Source organism: Castor canadensis, chromosome 1 (genome assembly GCF_047511655.1).
Source record: "Castor canadensis chromosome 1, mCasCan1.hap1v2, whole genome shotgun sequence".
Classification (NCBI taxonomy): Eukaryota; Metazoa; Chordata; class Mammalia; order Rodentia; family Castoridae; genus Castor; species Castor canadensis.
The window spans coordinates 150,073,767-150,093,030 of NC_133386.1; the positions used below are offsets into that span (position 1 = coordinate 150,073,767).

Below are 19,264 nucleotides of genomic sequence, written 5' to 3' on the forward strand. Positions count from 1 at the left end.
AGGATGAGTTTGACCCTATCATGCAGACTCCAATAAACACATTCCATTCTCTGTACCCATATTGCTGGCCCTATGATGGTGCACAGTCATGCATGGACCCACAGAGGGGCACAATCCAACCTGTGCAAGATGCATCGAGCTGTGACATATGAGCTATGTCAGCCTGAGATTTGGTGGGGAGAATTCTTGCTGTTTTGGAGAGGAGAGGCTGAGGTTGACTTCACTGTTGAAGGTCTCTGAGATCATAGAGGCCCTGACACCAGGATGTGGCACCTCTTGCTCAAGAACTGGCTGGGCACCCAGGGAACATAGTATCCATCTCTGCCCCCCACATTGTGCTGAGCAGATGGATCCAACTCATAAAGAAGGGAATCATGTTGGGATCTACAGAGGTGAGCAGCAATTTCCTCCCACAGGTTTACCTATGCTGGGAAGACATGATGTGCGTGTGTGTGTGTGTGTTTGTGTGTGTGTACAGCAAAGAAGAAGGCAGACCTCTTCCCTGGCCTGCTGTCAGGCTCCAGCCTCCAGGAGAGGTCTTCAAGTAAGGGACTCTGAGCAGTACCAGGGCAGTGTCAACTGGAGCCAAATCTACAAATTCTGTGAGATACCACTCACCATCAAATGGGAAACATAGGCCCATTACCTTTCTTTCTTTGCAGTACTGGGACTTGAACTCAGTACCTACATTTACAGGCAGTCCACCAGTCCCCCCTCCCTTTTTTTTTTTGAAGGGTTTTTTCGAGATAGGGTCTCATGAACTATTTGCTCAGGATGGATTTGAACCGCAATTCTCCTGATCTCTGCCTCTTGAGTAGCAGGAGAGCACAAGAGTGTACAAATACATACACATCCATTTGCTTCCTCTCTTCCTTTCTCTGCTCTTACCTTTCCATTGAGATCTCCTCATGTGAACAGTGGAGGTAAATTCTGCTTTGTGCCAGCTCCCTTCTGATAAGGATATGGGTATGTCTTGTTTATGGATGCACACATGTGTGAGAGCATGACTACACACATGCAGCTGTGTATGTGTGTGTATTATGAAGACATGCACTGGACACACCTCTCCCCTCAACTAGCAAGAATGATGGGAAGAAGTCATCTTTGGAGTCCATCTGAATCCAAGACCCCTGTACTTAGTCCTGTGCTGACACCATTTGAAATGACTGGCCCAGGTCTCTGAGTACAACTCACTGGTGAGTTCTCTGAGGACAAGGAAAGCAAAAAGAAAGAAGTGGGAGAAAGTAGGGAGGAGAAAGGACAGAGAGAGAGAGACATAGAGAGAGAGAGAGAGAGAGAGAGAGAGAGAGAGAGAAAAGCAGTATCATTTACTGACTACCTTATAATCATTTCCTCATTCTAAAGAATGTGGATGATCAATGATCTCATTTTACAAGAGGGTAATCAGGACACAGACACATTGAGTAACTAGTCCAAAGCCACACACCTAAGGGACCATGGAGAGGCATTCACCATAGGTGAGTCAGAGGCCTGAACCTTCTCACTACACTATGCTATTTCTTGATCTCTGCACGCAACCATGGTCACATGGCAGGTGCTCCTTCAATTGTAAATCAATCAGTCAATCAATTGAAAAACTGAACTGAAGCTGAGAAAGAAATCCAATGGCAGGTTTGAATCCAAGAAAACCTTCATAAGACATGAGGCGAGCCCAGCTAGTCAATTCCTGAGCTCAGATCATCCTGAAGAACATAATGAAATATGACTGTGACTGTGGGCCTATAGAAGGCACTTGGTGCAGGGGAACTTCCCCTAAGCTGATCCAAGGTTGGACCACAGTCAAAACCAAGGGTGCTATTAAATCCAGGACAAGAGCTTTCCAAAGGTTTGAGCATCAGGAAGACCAAGTTGCTAACACATCTGCAGCCTTCCCTCTCAGCAAGGCCAGGGAAGGAACTCAACAACAGATTATTTTGGGGCAGTTGATGATGGAAACTGGAATGCCAGGAATAAGGGAGTTAAATAATTACAAAAATAATAATAACTAGCCACACCCTTTAGAAGGTCAATTGGCTCAAAGTTTGGGGCCTGTTTAAAGTCTCAAGCTAGTTTGGGACACACCTGCCTCTTCCTAGTGACCAGTACGTTGCTCTAATTCCCTTTCTTTCCCTCCTACTCTCCAGGCCTTAAGTGACCACTAGACCCCTACAAACACTGCACCTGTGTGGCTCAGCCACACCTGCCTGTCTTGCCCAAAGCTGACTCTGAACTCCTGTAAAGCTTCCTCAAAACAAGACAGTTCCATCCTCACGACAACCCTATCAGTAATGCATCAGTTCTGCAGGGTGCAGAGGAACACTGAAGCCCAGCCAGCTTGCCAACAGTCACACAGCTGGGAAGGGATGAAGCCAGTCTGCCCTGCTCCAAATGCTGCCATCCTTGCTATGCCGTGTGATAACTGATGCCCTCCAAGCTTGTCCAAAGGCCACAGTACTCTTTGTCCAAAGCCGAGGCTCACAGGTCTCCCCGAGGAGCTACTCAGTGAGGCATGGTTCCCGTAGAGACAGGTGCTTGGAAAACTCCAGATGAGCACGAGCCGCGCCCCACGCACTGAGTCAGGGCTCATCGTGGGTACCCCATCTCTCCACGCTGCCTCCTACGCTACTCCTCTCAAGCAGCTATTTATAAACCTCATTTGTACAGACAGAAAAGCCTATTCTGGCTTGTTTCCTGCACTTTAAATAACTAAGTTATGGATGAAGGAAACAGAATGGAAATGTTATCCAATCGTGGGCTTGCCGTGGTGTGCCTCTGTGGATCCAGCATTTCTCTGGTGCCAGTCCTAATAGACTCTTCTCCTCTCTGCCTCATTATCTCCTGCTCTCCTTTGTGCTCCTAAACAAAGGCAACTTGGGCACACAGCCACTGCCTGTTTACGTCTGCCTAGCAGATGGAGCAGGGAGAGACAAGGCCTCTCACAGGCCCCTCAGGGAGCAACAGCACAAAGACCTAACATGGACTGAGCCCTTACTAGGTGCCAGCACTGTCTGGCTCACTCAGTCCTATCACTGCCCGTTACCTTTATTTTACAGAGAAGGAAACAGACTTAGAGATATCAGGTGACTTGCTGAATTTCACATAGATGGAAAGTGATGAGGCCAAGAACTTGAACTGGGCAACCTGAAAAGCATCCAGACCCCCAGCCATCACCAGCTGGTCCAGACCTTTGACCACAGTCAAAAAACTCCAACAGTGACTCCTATCACCAAGGTGATGGCTCGGAAGGGAGGCTAATGTTCAAAAAAATAGATGTTGACTGTGGGATCTTCCACGGCCTTCTAATGGGGGAGTTTGAACCTGGGGTGGATGCGATATGGAAGAAGGAAAGAGTACCCACCAGCCCTCTGGTCTTGACTAATGGTTTTCCATCATCCAATCAACCAGTCATTCAACCAACACTTATCGAATACAGACTCCACCCAGACCCTGTGCTGGTTCTGCTGGTGCAACAATGAATGTGACACAGTCTTGTCCTTTAGATGCTCAGCCAGTCAGGAAGACAGATAAGGAAGCCATGGCCCAGCCAAATTCATGAACACATCCTTTGAGGTCCAGGTTCATCCTCACCTAGGACACAAGATTGCCAGAGCAGCTGCCCTTCTGTGTCACTTGAAGATTTCCACTTCATCCCCAATATGATTTCTTTCCCACTAGCATTTCCCTCATTCTAATTATCAGACAAGTGGAACCTGTGCGATCCTCGCTGGCTTCTTGGTATTCTCCATGCTGTGTTTACAAACGCAACTGCAGATACAAGCTGCTCCTGCCACCTGTCCTGTGACATATGCTGGTGGCCTCCACATGCCTGATTCTGTAATTGCGTTCCTTATGCACAAGAAATCTTCCCTCACTGACTGAATGGCACTGGAGCTCTATGCTGTGGGGACACGTGGCTGGTCCAGGCCCTGATATCACTACTGTCTTGTTGAATGAACAAGGCTATAAACCTTTTCAACCTTTATTTCTTAATCTTTAAATTAAGGAAAATTTAAGCCCCATCAGATTCCTTTGAAAGTCCCAATTGAGTATCTATGTGGCTCTCAGCCCACAGGGTAGGGTTTCTTTATATACTACCAAAGATCGAGCACGAACAGTTGTTGATAAGCAGCCCCTGGCCCCTGGCCAGCTGGAGATCAGGGCACTCCAGCCAGCACCATAGATAAGAGCGGGAGACTCTGAGCAAACCAACTGGATGGTCCTTGGCTCAGCCACTGAGCATCTCTGGAACACTGGGCAAGTTGTCTAGCTTAATGAGTACTCACTGGGAACATGGTGGTGATCAAGCATTTTTCACTAGGTTAGTCTGAAGGTCATTTGAGAGAGTGTGGCTTGGAGCATGTAATAAGGTAGGAGATGTGATCTCCTGTCATTTTCTTCCTGTGCTGCCGTTGTGTTCCCTGGAGCCAAGTTCCAGCATTGTAGCCATATAACTCCTTTCTAAGCTGGGCTCCCAAGCTCATGCCTGCTCTTTTCTAGGAGGCAGAGTCTGCCCTGGCCCTGGCCTAATGGCTGGCTCAGTTGCCAAGGCCAGGCCTTCTGAAGATTATCACTTGCTGAACTGAGACCACAGCCTCCCTTCTAGGTCTGCCTGCCCACTTGTGTCCCCTGTGACTTCCTCCAAAAAAGTGCTGTCACTACCCATAGGCAACACCATAACCAGATCCACCTCACAGCTTTGTCGTGAAGTGTATTTCCTGTCAGGCCTCCCTCTTCCCTCTACATATAAACTGGAGACTATTGCATACCAGGTTCTTTCCTGCTCCCTGGGAACTTGCTGTGGCCTGCTGGCTAATACGTGCTTCCCTGCCTGTCCCTTCACTTCCTGCAGTGGCCTCTGGAGCACTCAGAGGAGGAATGTGAAATCACAGGGCCTTGGCCTTTCAGAGGGAGGTTCCTGCACCAGGAGAACAGGCCCCATCCATTTCCCATCCAGACACACACACAGTAATTCATGTGTGGCCCTAATCAAGCTATTCTTTCAATCTATGTTCTGCATCCAGCTATGCCTGAGTATGCATTTAAGGAACCAATACAGGAAAAGACCTGAATTATCAAGACCTTGGGCTGCCTTGGACACATGGAAAATACCACTCAACAATAATATCAGAGAAAACTCTCAATTATTGAGTTCTAGGCATCGTCTATGCCTTGCTTAGCTGAACTCAATCCAACAGCTCAGTGACACAGGTGCTATGGTTATCTGTGTGTTACAGAAGAGGAGTGTACTGCTTAGCAAAGTTCCCAAGATCACACGGCCAACAGGTGCCAGGCAAGGACATCAGCCAGGTCTGTCTCTGGCCAAATGCTAAGCCATGTTGCTATCCTGTCCCTCCGGTGACTTGGGCCCTGGCCTGGCAGGGGAAGGTGAGTGGCTGGGGGAATGGAACTGCCCACCTCTTATCTTTCAACATCACTAAGGATCTGATTGAACACTTCTGAATATTCCTGCCTTTCGGATTAGGTCCTTCCTCAACAGCTTTGGTGAAGGAAACCAGCCAACACCTTCAGCAGCAACTCCGTATCTTGGAAATGAACATTGAAATAGAAAAAAATTCACTGCATGCCACTTAGACCCCAACTGGAATGGTTCTCCAAAGAAAAGGCCTAAAAGAGTCATTTAATATAATATTTAGTTTCAATGTGGTCCTCATAGATAATCTTCCCCCACTGTTATCATGGCTTGGTTGTTCCTGCTGTGACAAAATGAGGACTGGATGGTCGCTAAACTGTGCTTCAAGGCAGGCAAGGACAGAGCTTGGCTGAAGCCAGTGAACACCATTACCTACAATTCTTATTAGGTTAACTGAATGTGTATAGGTGTCCTGTGCTCCCTGGAACTGTCCTGCCCATCTCCCACAGTGACAGTTTACTCTCTAGTGAGGACAATCTGCTTTTGTGTTTTACATAAAACACAAATACATAGCTCCCTATGAGTCAGGCATTACATGAATACTTCACCAATATTTACTGTGCTAATCCCTAACCACTCTAGGGGATCTGCTGTTAGTCCCAATCGAAAGATGAGGAAACTGAGCACAGAGACCTTACATAACTTGTTCAAGTTCACACAGTCAGTTATGGGAGGAGCTGTGAATCAAAGTCTGTATTTTTTAACCTCTGTACTACCCTACCCCACACTTGCTAGAAATTCATTCAGTACTCAAACACAGATAAATATATTGCTGTACCTTTGAAAGACTTTGAAGATGAATTCACAAACCAGAAAAATAGTCCTTTATTTCACCATGTTTCTTAGGAGAATTTAAGAAATGTGGTCACCAGGAGACAGGCAATCACATTTTATAAAAAGAAAAGCATTTGCAGGTCTGCGTGGTGTCTAGACAGGGAGCTGAGGAGAAAGGATTTGTCCAAATGTCTCCAGGGTTGGGGCCTAGGGACAGGAGCCTAATTCAAGACAAGGGCTCTAGGTGATTACAGAAATAGCCCAGCAGTGGAGGAGAGCTGTCCACCAAGCTGCCGAGTATGGAGGAAGCAGGTAGTAAACTGGTGCTTCTGAAACCCAGACCTTTGACTTCCTGCAATAGAACTATCTCAGGATTAAAAATGCTGATTTGATTAAACCTGATTCAGGACCTCACCCCAGCCCCATGAATCACAATGTCTGGGGAGGGAAGACAGAATGGAAGGAGGTGTAACCCAAAAACCTAGATTTGTAACACACTCCGCAGGTGTTCTGATGAGCATAGAGTTTGGAACTCTCTGCCATAAAAATCTGACAGGTCTATTTTCTGTCAGAATCTGTGTACCGTACACCTTGGGAAATATGACTCAGCCACCAGTAGAAAGTGTGAATTACAGACTAGCCCAGCTCAACAGCCAAGTTTAATATGATATTAACATAATATAATAACAATAACTACTGATTATTGAGCATTTGCTACATGCATGCTAGACACTGTGCTGAGTGTCTTACCAATCTTTTTTGTGTTCATTTTCATCAGCCCCCTGTATTAGAGTTACATTATTGATCTTATCTGGCTGATGGTAAAATTCAAGCATGGGGACTTTGGGTGACCAGTCAGGGCTACACAAGAGGCAAATAGAAAAGTAGATTTCAGTCTACGGCCATACCTCCCTGAACACGCCCGATCTTGTCTGATCTCGGAAGCTAAGCAGGGTCGGGCCTGGTTAGTACTTGGATAGGAGAAGTGGATTTCATACCCAACCAACCACCTTGACCACTCGGGCTCTCAGGCCAAGGCTGCCACCACCATCCCCAGGGCCGTGGCTGGAGCTAGGAAGCCTACTAGGCAAGGAGGACCAAGGATAGGTAGTCAGAGCCAGGCTGCTCTTCATGATGCAAGTTCATTTCAGCTGATCCCCCAGGGGCCCTGCCCCCTGTGCCAACACCAGCCAATACACTGGGCTGATACCAGCTTAGCCAGGGCAGGGCCTGCAGGTTATAAAAGTGTGTCACAAGCTTCTTCTGATCTCAGCAACTGAGGCAAACAGTTTATTGCTGGAAAGAATAACTTGACAGTCCCAGAACCTGCACTGTTCCTTTTGGGGCCTCATCTCTGCTCCCCTCTATAGATAGAATAGCATCTGGCTGCCTAAGAGGCAGCCTGGTCCTCACTTCCAAGATGTATGCCTGGGGCAGGCTGATCACTGGCTCCAAGCTCTGGTTACCTAGACTGTGAAAGGGGATAATGCACCTGGCCCAGGGCCAGCACATGGCAGGCTTGCTGATCTTCCTTCCTTATTCCTGCTGTAGCTATCTTCAGTTTCACAGTTATAGTCCTCATCTGGACAGCACAACATGATCACCTACCCCAGAAATTCTGGGGCTCCTTCACTGGCCAAGATACCCCCATTTTCATACCAGAAAGCTCTGTGGGTCATGAGCCCCCCTGTTTACTTAGCCCCAGCATGTATGCTTCCCCAGAGCAGGGCCCTGACTGTCCCATTCCAATGGGGGCTGGCACTTAATAGATGCTGAATGAATGAATTCAGTCATTCAACAAACAGGAACTGTGCACCTGCTCTGGAACAGGCCAGGGTTGAGAATAAATCCATCCGGAACATGTGACATCAGATGTGATGTCTAATGTTCCCTACCAAGGGTTTGAGATTAAGTGATGCTCTCTGCCTAGTGTGGCTTCATCTCCTTCCTCCCTGCTCTTCCCTTTACCTTTGTCCTGCAGCAAGCCTCTAGAACAGAGATGCTCAGAACATCCCCTCCTGGAACTTTCTATGTGAGTCCAAAGCTGAAGTCATGCCTAGCGGCAACTCCTGAGGAGTGGGCAGGAGGCCGTACCATGGCCCGGCCACTCCTCCAGAAAGCTGTCCTGATAGTCTCGCTGCTTACTACCTCCTGCAGGAAAAGCCACAACTGAGGCAGGTATAGACACATCCCTGAATTCAGGAGCTTCATGCCCACCTACAGAAGGCCCTGGAGGGCTCAGCTTTGGTCAGGAAAGAGCCAACAAGCCACAGTGCTGGTATCACAGAGGGAAGCTACCCCCCAAGGAGGCTGAGAGAGGTTCCAGTCTCCCCAGCGACCCACCCATGAACTAATGAATCCATCTCAACTGCTCAAGTTTGTCAAAGACATTGCTGGAAGAAAGGCTGCGGCTGGGTCTCAGGATGTAAAACCAAACCAAACCAAACCTCAGCCCCAAAGAACAGGAAGTGCTGCCAAAAGATCAATCCAAATCGAAGAGGAGCTCTTAGATTACAAAGGAAACCAGTGGAAAACTGGAAGTTGCTTTGCACAATGTGAGACACAGAATCTTGTAGAGGTAAAAGGCACCTGTATTGTCAGTGCCAACCACAGGAGAGAGGCACAGAAGGGAAAGGTACCGGACAGGGAAGCAGACTTTAAAGGCCAGTCCCTGGACAGAGGGGTCACCTTGGACAAGGTCCTTAACCTCTCTCTCTCTCTGGTCTCACTTTCTTTTCTCTGGAAACTGAAGGGGTTAGAGTAGATTATTCTAAACATATTTTGTGGTTCTAAAAACTCTTTTCCACCTCCATGTCAACATTTTCAAGACAGAGACAGTTCTGTCTCCTTAGCAAGTCGTCTTCTCAAAGGCTTAGACTGTGTCCTTGTAACCTTGGCGAAGGGCCTTAGAAGGTGCGGGGATAATTGTTTCTCTTCCTCGTTACTATGGGAACTTCCAACTCCTACATCCCTGGTGCTAGGACAATAGCGAGCTTAGGGCCCCTGGGTGGTTTGTTTTGCTTTGTCCACACACACATTGTGAGTTTGAAGTACTCATAGAGCTGAGCATGATGGCTGGCTGGGTCAAGACACTGATGTTCCCCCCTTTAATTACTAAGTTTGGTTAGAAATTTGGGGATTATAAAATCAGGTTAGCAGTTTGAGACAACACTGAGGGGATCCTATAATTAGAACACACTTAGGACCCGAAAACTGATCTCTGATCAGCCCTGTTAGTGTCCCTTGGTCTTCTCTGAGATTTTGGGATGACACTTTATGACTTTCCTATCACCTTGCCTATGACATAGATTTCACAAGCGTGTCCTGGACAATCACTGAATGGAACACTATCATCTCTAGGTGACTCTGATCACGGAAACACATTAGTCTCAAGAGAAATGTGTGACAGACAGCAGGTCTTGGGGGACCCAAACAGAAATTCGCAGAAAGGCGGATGATGGTGATGCTGTCTCTTTACACACTGGATTGTCTGTTACAGAAAATGGATGAGAAAATCTCCTACTCCACATTGGCCATATAACATGCATCTGATTTGCTAAGAGATTTGTACAGGACCGACAATGGAGTTAAGCAGCTTGGGTTCAAATCCTACCTCTGCTATTCTAGTTGTGTGGCCTTGGTCAACTTTCTTCATCACTCTGAGCATCCACTTTCCAGTGTTAAATGGAGGGACAGTAGTAAATTGCAAGGTTGCTCTGAACACTAAGAACATCATAGTGGAAGGGTCAGGTGTGGGGTTAGAGCTTAGGTAAGGTTGGTTACCATTATTAAGGAGGTGCTGCCTCTGCCATTTAGAGAACAATACAATAAGCTCTGCCCAAGTAGCTACTGTACCTTGGATATTTCTAAAATCTGCATCTCAGGAAGGCGGTTTGTGATGACTATGCGTTGTTGGGTGTGAACCCTCTAAGCGGATCATTGAGGGGTAAGTGGAATTTGTGGCGTAACTGCTCACCATCTTACCTTCATCACGACAGAATCTTCTAATGGGACATCTCAGCCCCCAGCCCTGTGCCCAGCTTCCTAGTTGACTGAAGATGCAGGGGTGTGGTGAGGCAATGGGACTCAGTGAGGACTTTGGACTTCTCTGCACTTCATATCTGGGCATGCCATTACTTTCAGTTCAGGAATGTTCCTCTCTGCTACCTTATCCCTGTTGCACTTGCCACCCTCTGGGAGCCTGGCCTCTGCCCAGGGTATCACTCACCAAGGGCTGCTGAAGTCCTCCCCCTCTGAGGTGGGGGTCTGTGGAAGGGGGCAGGGAGATGGAGCAAGGAGTTAGTGACGGAATGGTGGGCTCCAGACTCCAGCATCAAACACACTGGAGCCTTTGCCCCTCCCCAAGCCACCAGAGGTCCTGGAACACATTCCATCTCTAGATCCCAGGCTTTTGCATCTGCAAAGTGAGGACCCAGGTGAGATCATAGACTCCTCCCCTCTGGCTCTGTGATATGACTCCAGCCAACGTGCAGCACCAAGTGAGCAAAGGCAGCATCGCTCCTCTTCCTCCTTGGCACTGTGGCAGCACCTGCTCTTCCCCAGACAGGGAAGGCCTTTCCTAAATGCCTCTTCCTCTCACCAGACCCAAGCCAAGAAGACTGGAACCATAAGAAGCCAGCCCAGGGCTCGATCCTGCTTGACTATGTACTTAAGAAAAATTGATCGCTGGGCCCTGGAATGTGAGCAAGAGGCTTTCTTGTGCACTGAAGGATGGTGGGTGTGGTGCCCCTCCAAAGACAAGAAACAGATGGCAGGTGGAACCAACCAGGACCCCAGGACTCCGTGAATAGTAGTCCAGGTCCCTGCTGTTTGGAATGGGGTGAGGCCCTGAATTAGGCCTGGCTCTCAGTTGTCAGCCTCAATGAAAACTAGGCGCCTTGAGATGGAAACTGAAGACCTACCTTTAATCCATGCGGTGGTGTATGCGTGGGCAGGTAGAGGACTTGTGCTCTGTGAGCCAGGTATGATGTACTGCTGTTTTATATTCAGATACATCTTCTATTATTAATCACGAAGCACCTTGATGGCTCTGAAGGTCTTGTTCTGAGCCAGGAATTATGCTAAGTGCTTTGGAAGCATTAAGTCACATAATCATTTTTCTATTTCACCAAAAACTTAGCACTGGAAATGTGCCAGAGCTGTGCTAGGCACTGAGGTACAGTGTGAGGACACACAGACATGGCTCCTGCCCTCAAAGAGCAAAAACTTTAGTGTCACAGTTCCAAACAGGTGTGCACCCTATGGGAATCACCTGGCAGGTTAACTCAGGACCTCGCTCCCACACAGGAAACTTACTTTTCCTCAAGTACCCATCCCTGCTTCACACTCAGAAAGATCAATCCGGGGCTATGGAAGAAGTCTGTTACTGGACCCATATTGCAGATGAGAAAACTGAGGTCCAGAGACTCTAAGTAACTGAAAATTCTTTTATCAAGGTGAAGAGCAATCAAATGGAAAAATAGCAACTAAAGGCAGCCTTGGCTGGAAGGGCAGGAGAAGTACAGATATCCTGCTAGCAAGAAAAGATTTAGGGAAGAAGGGCTCCTTCCCTATGGTCCCTGGAGGAGCTGGCAGCCAAACCCACTGATGGAAAATCCATCCCATATGTGCATGGGAAGTCATGTGTATATATGCCTTCCCCCAGACGTGTGGCATGTGTGCAGGCCTCATTGGGATATGCAATGTTGTGTGTGCAGTGTACCCATGGCACACTCATTAAAATTCTAGTTTATCGGGGTACCCTCTATGGAAAAAGTCACCTGTTGGGAGATGGTCCTCCACAGCCCTGAACTGTAGTCCCCATAGGATTAAACAGCCTCTGATAAGAAACATTTTCTAATCAAAAGAGGTTTTAGCAGCTACAGTGCATGTGTAAAGGTCAGTCCATCCCTCAGGGGACAGCCAAGCCAAGGGGAAGGGACAGAGGCTGGAGAGGGGCTGCCTGCGGTGTGGCATTTCAAATTAGGCATCGCCCTCAGCTACCTGCAGATATGCAGTGCCCAAGGAGAGGCCTGGATCTCAAAGGGTTTACGGTTTGTGCATGTGAAAGTGACAAGCACCTCTGTATCAGCTGGCCTGCAAGGCAAGAGGTGGGAGGAAGCACATCACAGCACTTAGGAAAGCAGAGCTCGCTGCTCTGGAAGCCAAGTCCCCAGGGGAATGCCTCAGCTGCAGAACATTGGTCAACAAGCAGAATTGGGTCCCCTTATCCCCAGCCCCTCAGCCAGGCTTCCAGAGTGGACTGCCTTCCTAGGTGTGTGGCTCATACTCTGAGCCTTGACACCCCTAAGAAAGCTCAACCCCAAAAGTGAGGCAGTTGCTTTAGCTGCCCTTGAACTCCCTCCATATTTGGAAAATGGACTGCACAGGGAGGTGACCAGCCACACCCATATGCCGTAAGAAACACCACCTCCACCTCCACCCACCTGTGAGCCAGACAAGAGCCAAGGTACCCAGACTCCATATCTCCCTCTCCCTCAGATGTCAGGTTCTACTGCTTCTGGCTCTTCACTCTCTCTGCATCTGACTTACGCTTTCAGTCCCAACCCGGTCCACACCACCCTCACCCCTGGTCCCCATCTTCTCATCCCAAGCCTGTTCTCTTGGTGACAATCTCCAGCACCCATCATCTCTGAACCTACAACCCTTTCTCTGGAGTTAGCCAACACAAACCAAAATCTGACACTGCAATGCCTTAAAGGTGTGAAGGTCCCAACATCCCACTGGATAAATCCCAACGCTTGCCTTGGCCTCAAAGCCTTTCACAATCTAGGACAAGCCAAGCTGCCTGACATTACCTACTGCCCAACTTCCCCAAACCCTTGGACCTGGGGCATACAAACATACCTCTTCCCCGAACAGGCCAGCGTTTACTGCAATAGGTACCCTGAATATTAATTGCTTCTTCTGGGGTCCTTATCCCTCCAACTTGTGAATTCCTTGGAGGGCCTAGCGCAGAGCAGATACTCAGAGAAACTTCAGATCAGATGGATAAGTGGGTGGATGGATGGATGGATGGGTAGATGGGTGGGTAGTGGATGGACAGACAGAAGGATGGTGCCTCCCTGGGAGGCAGATAGCCTGACTAGACATTTTCAAATACAAGGGAAGCCTGGCCTCTACTTCTAACTGACTAATAGGAATAGATGAGAATCACAATGCCTGTGTCAAAGAGCTACTGTGAGAATGAAATGAGAAACATACAGGGTACTTAGCCCTGTGCTTGAACATGGCAGGTGCACAACAAATGATACTGATGTTGAAATGAGGTCTAATGTGTGAGTACCTTTGCCTACTATGGGCAGGACCGGGTCCTCTAGCCTCTCCTAGCTCTGGTGAGACCTCTTTTCTGAAGGCAGGAGTGAAGGGTGAGCAATATAGAGAGGCTTCTGGCCTACCTTGTTGCATTTTAGGCTCAGTTGAGGCCTCCAGACAGTAAACAATGCAATGAACCTTCAAAGTCAGCAGCAGATAATGAGGCCCAGGGGACAGGACACTTGAGGTACTCCTCTCAGCAGGGGCTATTCAGCCTGAAGGCCTAGGGCTCTTTCCAAGCCTCTGGCAGTGCACACAGCTCAGGTCATGCCTCCTTGCCATAGGCCAAGGCAGGTAGCCTGCCATCCCAGTCTGCAGGGAAGCACCTCTCAAAGACCATCAGGAAAAGCATGGAAAGTTAAAACATACCTGCTCCACATGACACAAGGACTTGTTTGTCCAAGGAAGGTCCTGCAGGAGTCCCTGACACCATGATTCTTAGGGTCTGAGCAGATCTCCTAGATCCACCCCAAATCTTCACACTCCCTGTACCCCATCCTCCCAGGGGCGCAGTATAAACACAGCTCTGATCTTATCCCATCTGCTCTGCTTCACGTGAGTCTTCTACAGGGTGGTGCTACTGGGAGGAACCGTGGACCTTTAAGAGATGGGGTCTCCTCGGAGACCATTAGGAGTAAAACTTAGGTCACTAGAGGTATGATTGCAAAAGGGATTTGAGACCCTGCCCATCTTTCTCTGTTCCTGGCTCAAAATGTGACTGCTTGCCCTCCTCAATTCTCACATAAGGCAAAATGGAGTGCCTGTTCTTGGACATAAACCTCAGAACTGTGAGCCAAAATCAACCTGTGTGTGTGTGTGGTGTGTGTGTGTGTGTCTGTGTGTGTCTGTGTGTGTGGGTGTGGGTGTGGGTGTATGTTTGTGTAGTCTGTTGCAGGTATTTCATTATGGTGATGAAAATAAGACTATTACACTCCCCTAACCTAAAATTTATTCAGAGAGGCTCCCTTTTGCCCTCTCCACAAGTTCAATTTCTTGGCATGGCAGTCAAAGTCCTACACAGCCCTCTGGCCTCTCGTCCTGCCTCACATGCTGTCTCCCATTCCTGGAATATTCCATTGTCATTCGTATGTTCATGTGCTGTTCCCTCTACCAGAACTGCCCAAGATGCTCAGCAGGGAGGTAACCAAGCCACCAAGCCAGGCCTCCAGGCCCTGTCTTCTGACTGTGAGTTCCATGTTCTTTGGTAGGAGGGACTTGGAGGCTCCAGACAGCTCTGCCTCCTGACACTGAGATGCCAGGCAGACTTTTTTCTTTCCTACTTCCTAGATTCTATAAATATGCCCTCATTTCTAATCACCATGTGACACTGAGCAGCCAATGGTTGCACAAATAAAGCCAGAATAGGCCACCATCTGCATCCCCAAAGACTTGAAAGGCTCAGCTACAAAGAGAACACCAGCTGACATTCCCAGTCAACCTTGCTTGTGCTGCTTGGCACACACCCTAGGGGACTACAGAAGGCAGGAGCCCAAGAGTAGGGGCAGCCCCTGTCATTCCAGGCCACAGGAAGTACCTCTCCAACCCACTGGTAAGACCTTTAGCACAGAGACAAACCTGTTCCGTCCAACTTGAGTTCCTATTTGTCCAGAGGCAGTCTTCTGCTCACTGGACCCTTTCCACAGCTTCTGCTCCCTCTGATATCCTCACCTTCCTGGACCCCTGGGCCAGAGCCTCTGTACTTGCCAGGGTAAGGCCTGCAAAGGTCCCCTGCCTACGTGCACAGAACCATCACGCCCTCCATCAGTCATGACTTTGCACATCCAGACAAGTTCTGAATTCCAAGGAGCCTCAGGCATACAAGAGTAAACACATGAACAATTTATCACTTTCCCATGTTGACTGACTCCACTTGTGTATGCTAAAAGTCTCCTGTCCAAGCCAGCATCTGTAAATTCAATAAATGGATCTCCATGTTGGCTGCAGGAGACTCAACACAAATACAAATCTTCTGTGCTGATCATGTCTGGCGTTTTCCTGGTGGACAATGGAGACTTCCTCTGCGCTCTCACTCATACTAATGTAAAGAGGCCTAATTCACAACTTACAACTTTTCAACTTTATGATGAAGCAAAGAGAGCAATAGTTTCAGTAAAAACTATACTTCCAATTTTGGATTTTGGGCTGGCGGAGTGACTCAAGTGGTAAAGCACTTGCCTACTAAGTACCAGGCTCTGAGTTCAAATCCCAACACTGCCAAAAAAAAAAAGTACAATTTTAGATGTTGATCTTTTCTTGGAATAGTAATACAAAACAAATATCTGGTTTGCAAGTTACATATAGTATTCAATAAATCACATGAGCTATTCAACACTTTATTATAAAATAGCCTTTGTGTTAGACATTTTACCCAACTGTAAGTACATTAGACTAAACTATGATGTTCTATAGGTTAGGTGTGTTAAATGCATTTTTTAACAAGATATTTTCAACTTATGATGGGTTTAATTGGGATGTGTGACTTGATTTAGGATCAAGGAACATCTGTACTTCGTATTAGCTGCCATTGTAAAGATTGTTCATTAAAATATCCATATTATAGTTAGGTACATGACTACCCAGAAAACAGATAGTTCTCAGCTTCATCTAAAGGTAGATGTGTCTGTGTGACTATAATCTGGACAACAGGATATAAGAGGAAGTGATACACACAACTTCCAGGAATTATCTACAAAGAGAAGGGATGAGTTCTTCTCTTCCATTCTTTTTTTCTGATGGCTTAATTCCAGACTTCTTAAATTCAAGTGAGAAATACCCTTGGACATGAACCTGTGCAGGCTTTTATCTTGCTTAAGGCACCATAATACTGGGCTTCTGTCACTTGCTGCGGAACCTACTGTCAATTGATACAGTAGATGACATAAAAGGGCTTTGTCTGCATTTTAGGCATCTTCCTGTGCCTCAGTGCCAAACACTAGACGTGGAGCCATTTTATCCACATGCTCAGATCTCATTAAGGGTCTTCTCCCATCTACATGGAGTGTTTGACCTAGTCATCAGTCAGAACTTGGCACAGCCAAAGGCCATGTTGGCTCTGAGTTTTTCTCTACCCTTTAATCTGGTTTCCCCTGGCAGCTTTTCTGACCTTTTCTTTCCCATTGTCCCCAGTTCCTCCACCATGCTGCATACAGTGCAGGTGCATTGAACTTTTCTAACTACAACCCTGCCACCCAGACTGGGACCCTAAGTCTTGTCTCCCCGTCTCATCCTCTGTAGGGCCTGGTCCACACAGTGCTTGTGGCCTCCTCCTGATTCAACCTTCTCTGAAACAGGATGGAGAGGGAGAAAGAAGTGCTGGGGAATCAAAGTCAAAGGCCTGTCCTGGTGGTTCTCAAAGAGCCTACCTTCCTGCCATCCTGATCTAGCCACAGACACCTGTGAGGATAGAGGGGCTCCCATTATCTACAGTGGCAAATACCATTGCAAAGGCAGGTTTTAGTTCCTTTCATTCAAAGGCAAGATTCTAGTGACTACCCCAGAGAGCAAGGGATGGACCAGCATCACAAGGTGTTACAAACCAATGCATCCAGGAGGCAAGACATAGGGCAGGGATTGTTTAGCCATGAGCACCCTGAGAGCACTGACCGAGGCTGTCTTAGAGTACCATGTCTCAACATGTTGATAGCTACTGGCCCTCCCTTGGCTCCTGTCACCCAGATGAACAGGTTAATGTTATCACTTCCCCTGGGGCCTCCACGTTTGACACTCTCAGGAAAAGGTACAGGGTGATCTCACCGTCTTCTCATAGCTTTCCAACTGAACACGTTGATCTTTTGCACCCTGAGATGGGCAGCTTTGGCCAGCCCTTTTATCATCAGGGGCTGAGAAATCCCTGAAGGGGCTGAGAAATCCCTGAAGGCCTTCCTTTTCTCTGATCTCCACTGGTCTCTCTCTCTCTCTCTCTCTCTCTCTCTCCTCTGTCATTGCCCATCAGTTAGAAACAAAGCATTTCTAAAGTTTCATGGGCTCCTCAGAGTCCAGATGCAGGACTCTCTTGTACATGGGCCTACACATTTGAAAGTAGCATTGTCCAGCAGAACTTTTGGGAAAGACATGTGTAGATCTGCACAGTCCCACACAGTAGTCACTGATTACCACATGGCTACTGAGCACTGTAAATGCAGCTTGTGCAATAGAGGAACTGAGTTTTCACTTAATTTAATTCCATTTAGTTGAAATAGCCACAGGGAGCCAGTGGCTACCATCTTGAATTCTGTAGCTCTAAAGGAGTCAGACAAATAGACACATAGGTGTTCTAGTAGAAGTTTAATTATTCCCATGAAAAGCCCCACGGAGGGGAGAATGCACAGAAAGGACACATATGCATGACTTAACCTTTCGGGGGGAGGGAGGGTCGCATGGAGTAATATCTTTCTGTAGCAGTCACATTTTAATGGTGACTATGGACATAAAAACAAAGTTTTATACAGACACCCTCTCCCCCACCAAAGAAAAAGCCCCAAAGTAAATACACCCAAAATACTTTCTAAATAGTATAATGAGCTCATTTTATTTATATAAAGAAGAATAAACTTGTTCTTAAGTGGGTCAGCTCAGTGTTCTGTATTTCTCTCTGAGGAAAAGTAAACTAAATAAAGTTGCTATCTATTTATATGTAGGCCAAACCTGATTTTTTTTTTAATCATATGCATCAGAGGCGTGTCACAGAAGTGTTCTCCACCCTGTGCTGCAGGAAAAGAACCAGTGGAATTCAAGACCACTGCCTCCCTTGCCTTCTCACAACCCCATGCTTTTTCTTCCACCACCAGGATCTCCAGGGCCTGAGGTCATCCCTGAAGTCATAGGGCAGATACAGATTCCAATGCCTGGAAATCTCCAAGAACCCTGGCAACCCTCCACTAGTTTGGGATTATTGAAGCAGTGGCCTTGATTGGGAGACATAGCAGAAAACACTGCAGAGAGCCAACTGGGAGGGCTAGTGGGTGACTGCTAATTTCCTGAGATGGAATAAGAACTTTTACCAAGAAAAATGACACATTGACGAGTGTATTCACTGGGGGAGGTGGGGGGAAGAAAAGAAGACAGCAGCCAGGGGCTCATGTTGTATCCAGGAGGTGGGGTTTCTGGGCTGTTTCACTTGAGAGCTAGGGTCAACCACCCCACACACTCACCAGGGCCAGACTGTGGGCAGAAGCCCAGGCCCCAAGAACATCAGTGAATCCCCCTCTTCTCCCATAGCTCTTCATTTGGGCATTCACAAAGCACTTGTCATGTTGCATTAAAGTCACACTTACGCTTCCATTTTCCCAGGAAGACCAAGTGGTCCATCAAGGAAGCCCCTGGTTTGACCTAACCCAGCACCCTCAACACCTGGACACATGGCCTGATGGGAGCAGGTATGACAAATGTGTGTGCAGTGCGTGAAAACAGCATATAGACAGCATGGTGTTCACATCCCAGCCAAGCTTCCTGATGCCTGTGAGAACTTGGGCAAGTCACTTAACCACAGTGAGCCTCATAGTTATGATTAAGCAAGCATTGGGCCCAGCCAGGAGCCAGGTCCTTGTAAGCATTGCATAGACTGCACTTATCTGGACCAAACTAGAGGAATATGTGATGTCATTAGGGACACAGGAATTCCCACAGACCCCTTACCCTTATTTAACAAGACTTTGGCCACACGTGGTCCAACATTCTAGCCCCTACATGTTTCTGTTGGTCTTTCTCAGAGAAGAAACACCCTTA

At 47.6% G+C, this 19,264-nt stretch overlaps 1 protein-coding gene across 4 annotated transcripts in view; it reads right to left on the reverse strand.

Annotated features, from left to right (window-relative positions):
* Positions 1–19,264, reverse strand: part of Galnt18 (polypeptide N-acetylgalactosaminyltransferase 18) — a 322,267-nt gene that overhangs the window by 235,043 nt on the left and 67,960 nt on the right. Inside the window, exon 1 of one of the 4 annotated variants that reach the window (XM_074041454.1) lies at positions 15,116–15,740. The exons of the other annotated variants lie outside the window; for them this stretch is intronic. The gene's annotated coding sequence lies outside the window, so the exon portion shown is untranslated. Of the gene's footprint in view, positions 1–15,115; positions 15,741–19,264 lie in introns of those variants that run through there. 4 annotated transcript variants of the gene reach the window in all.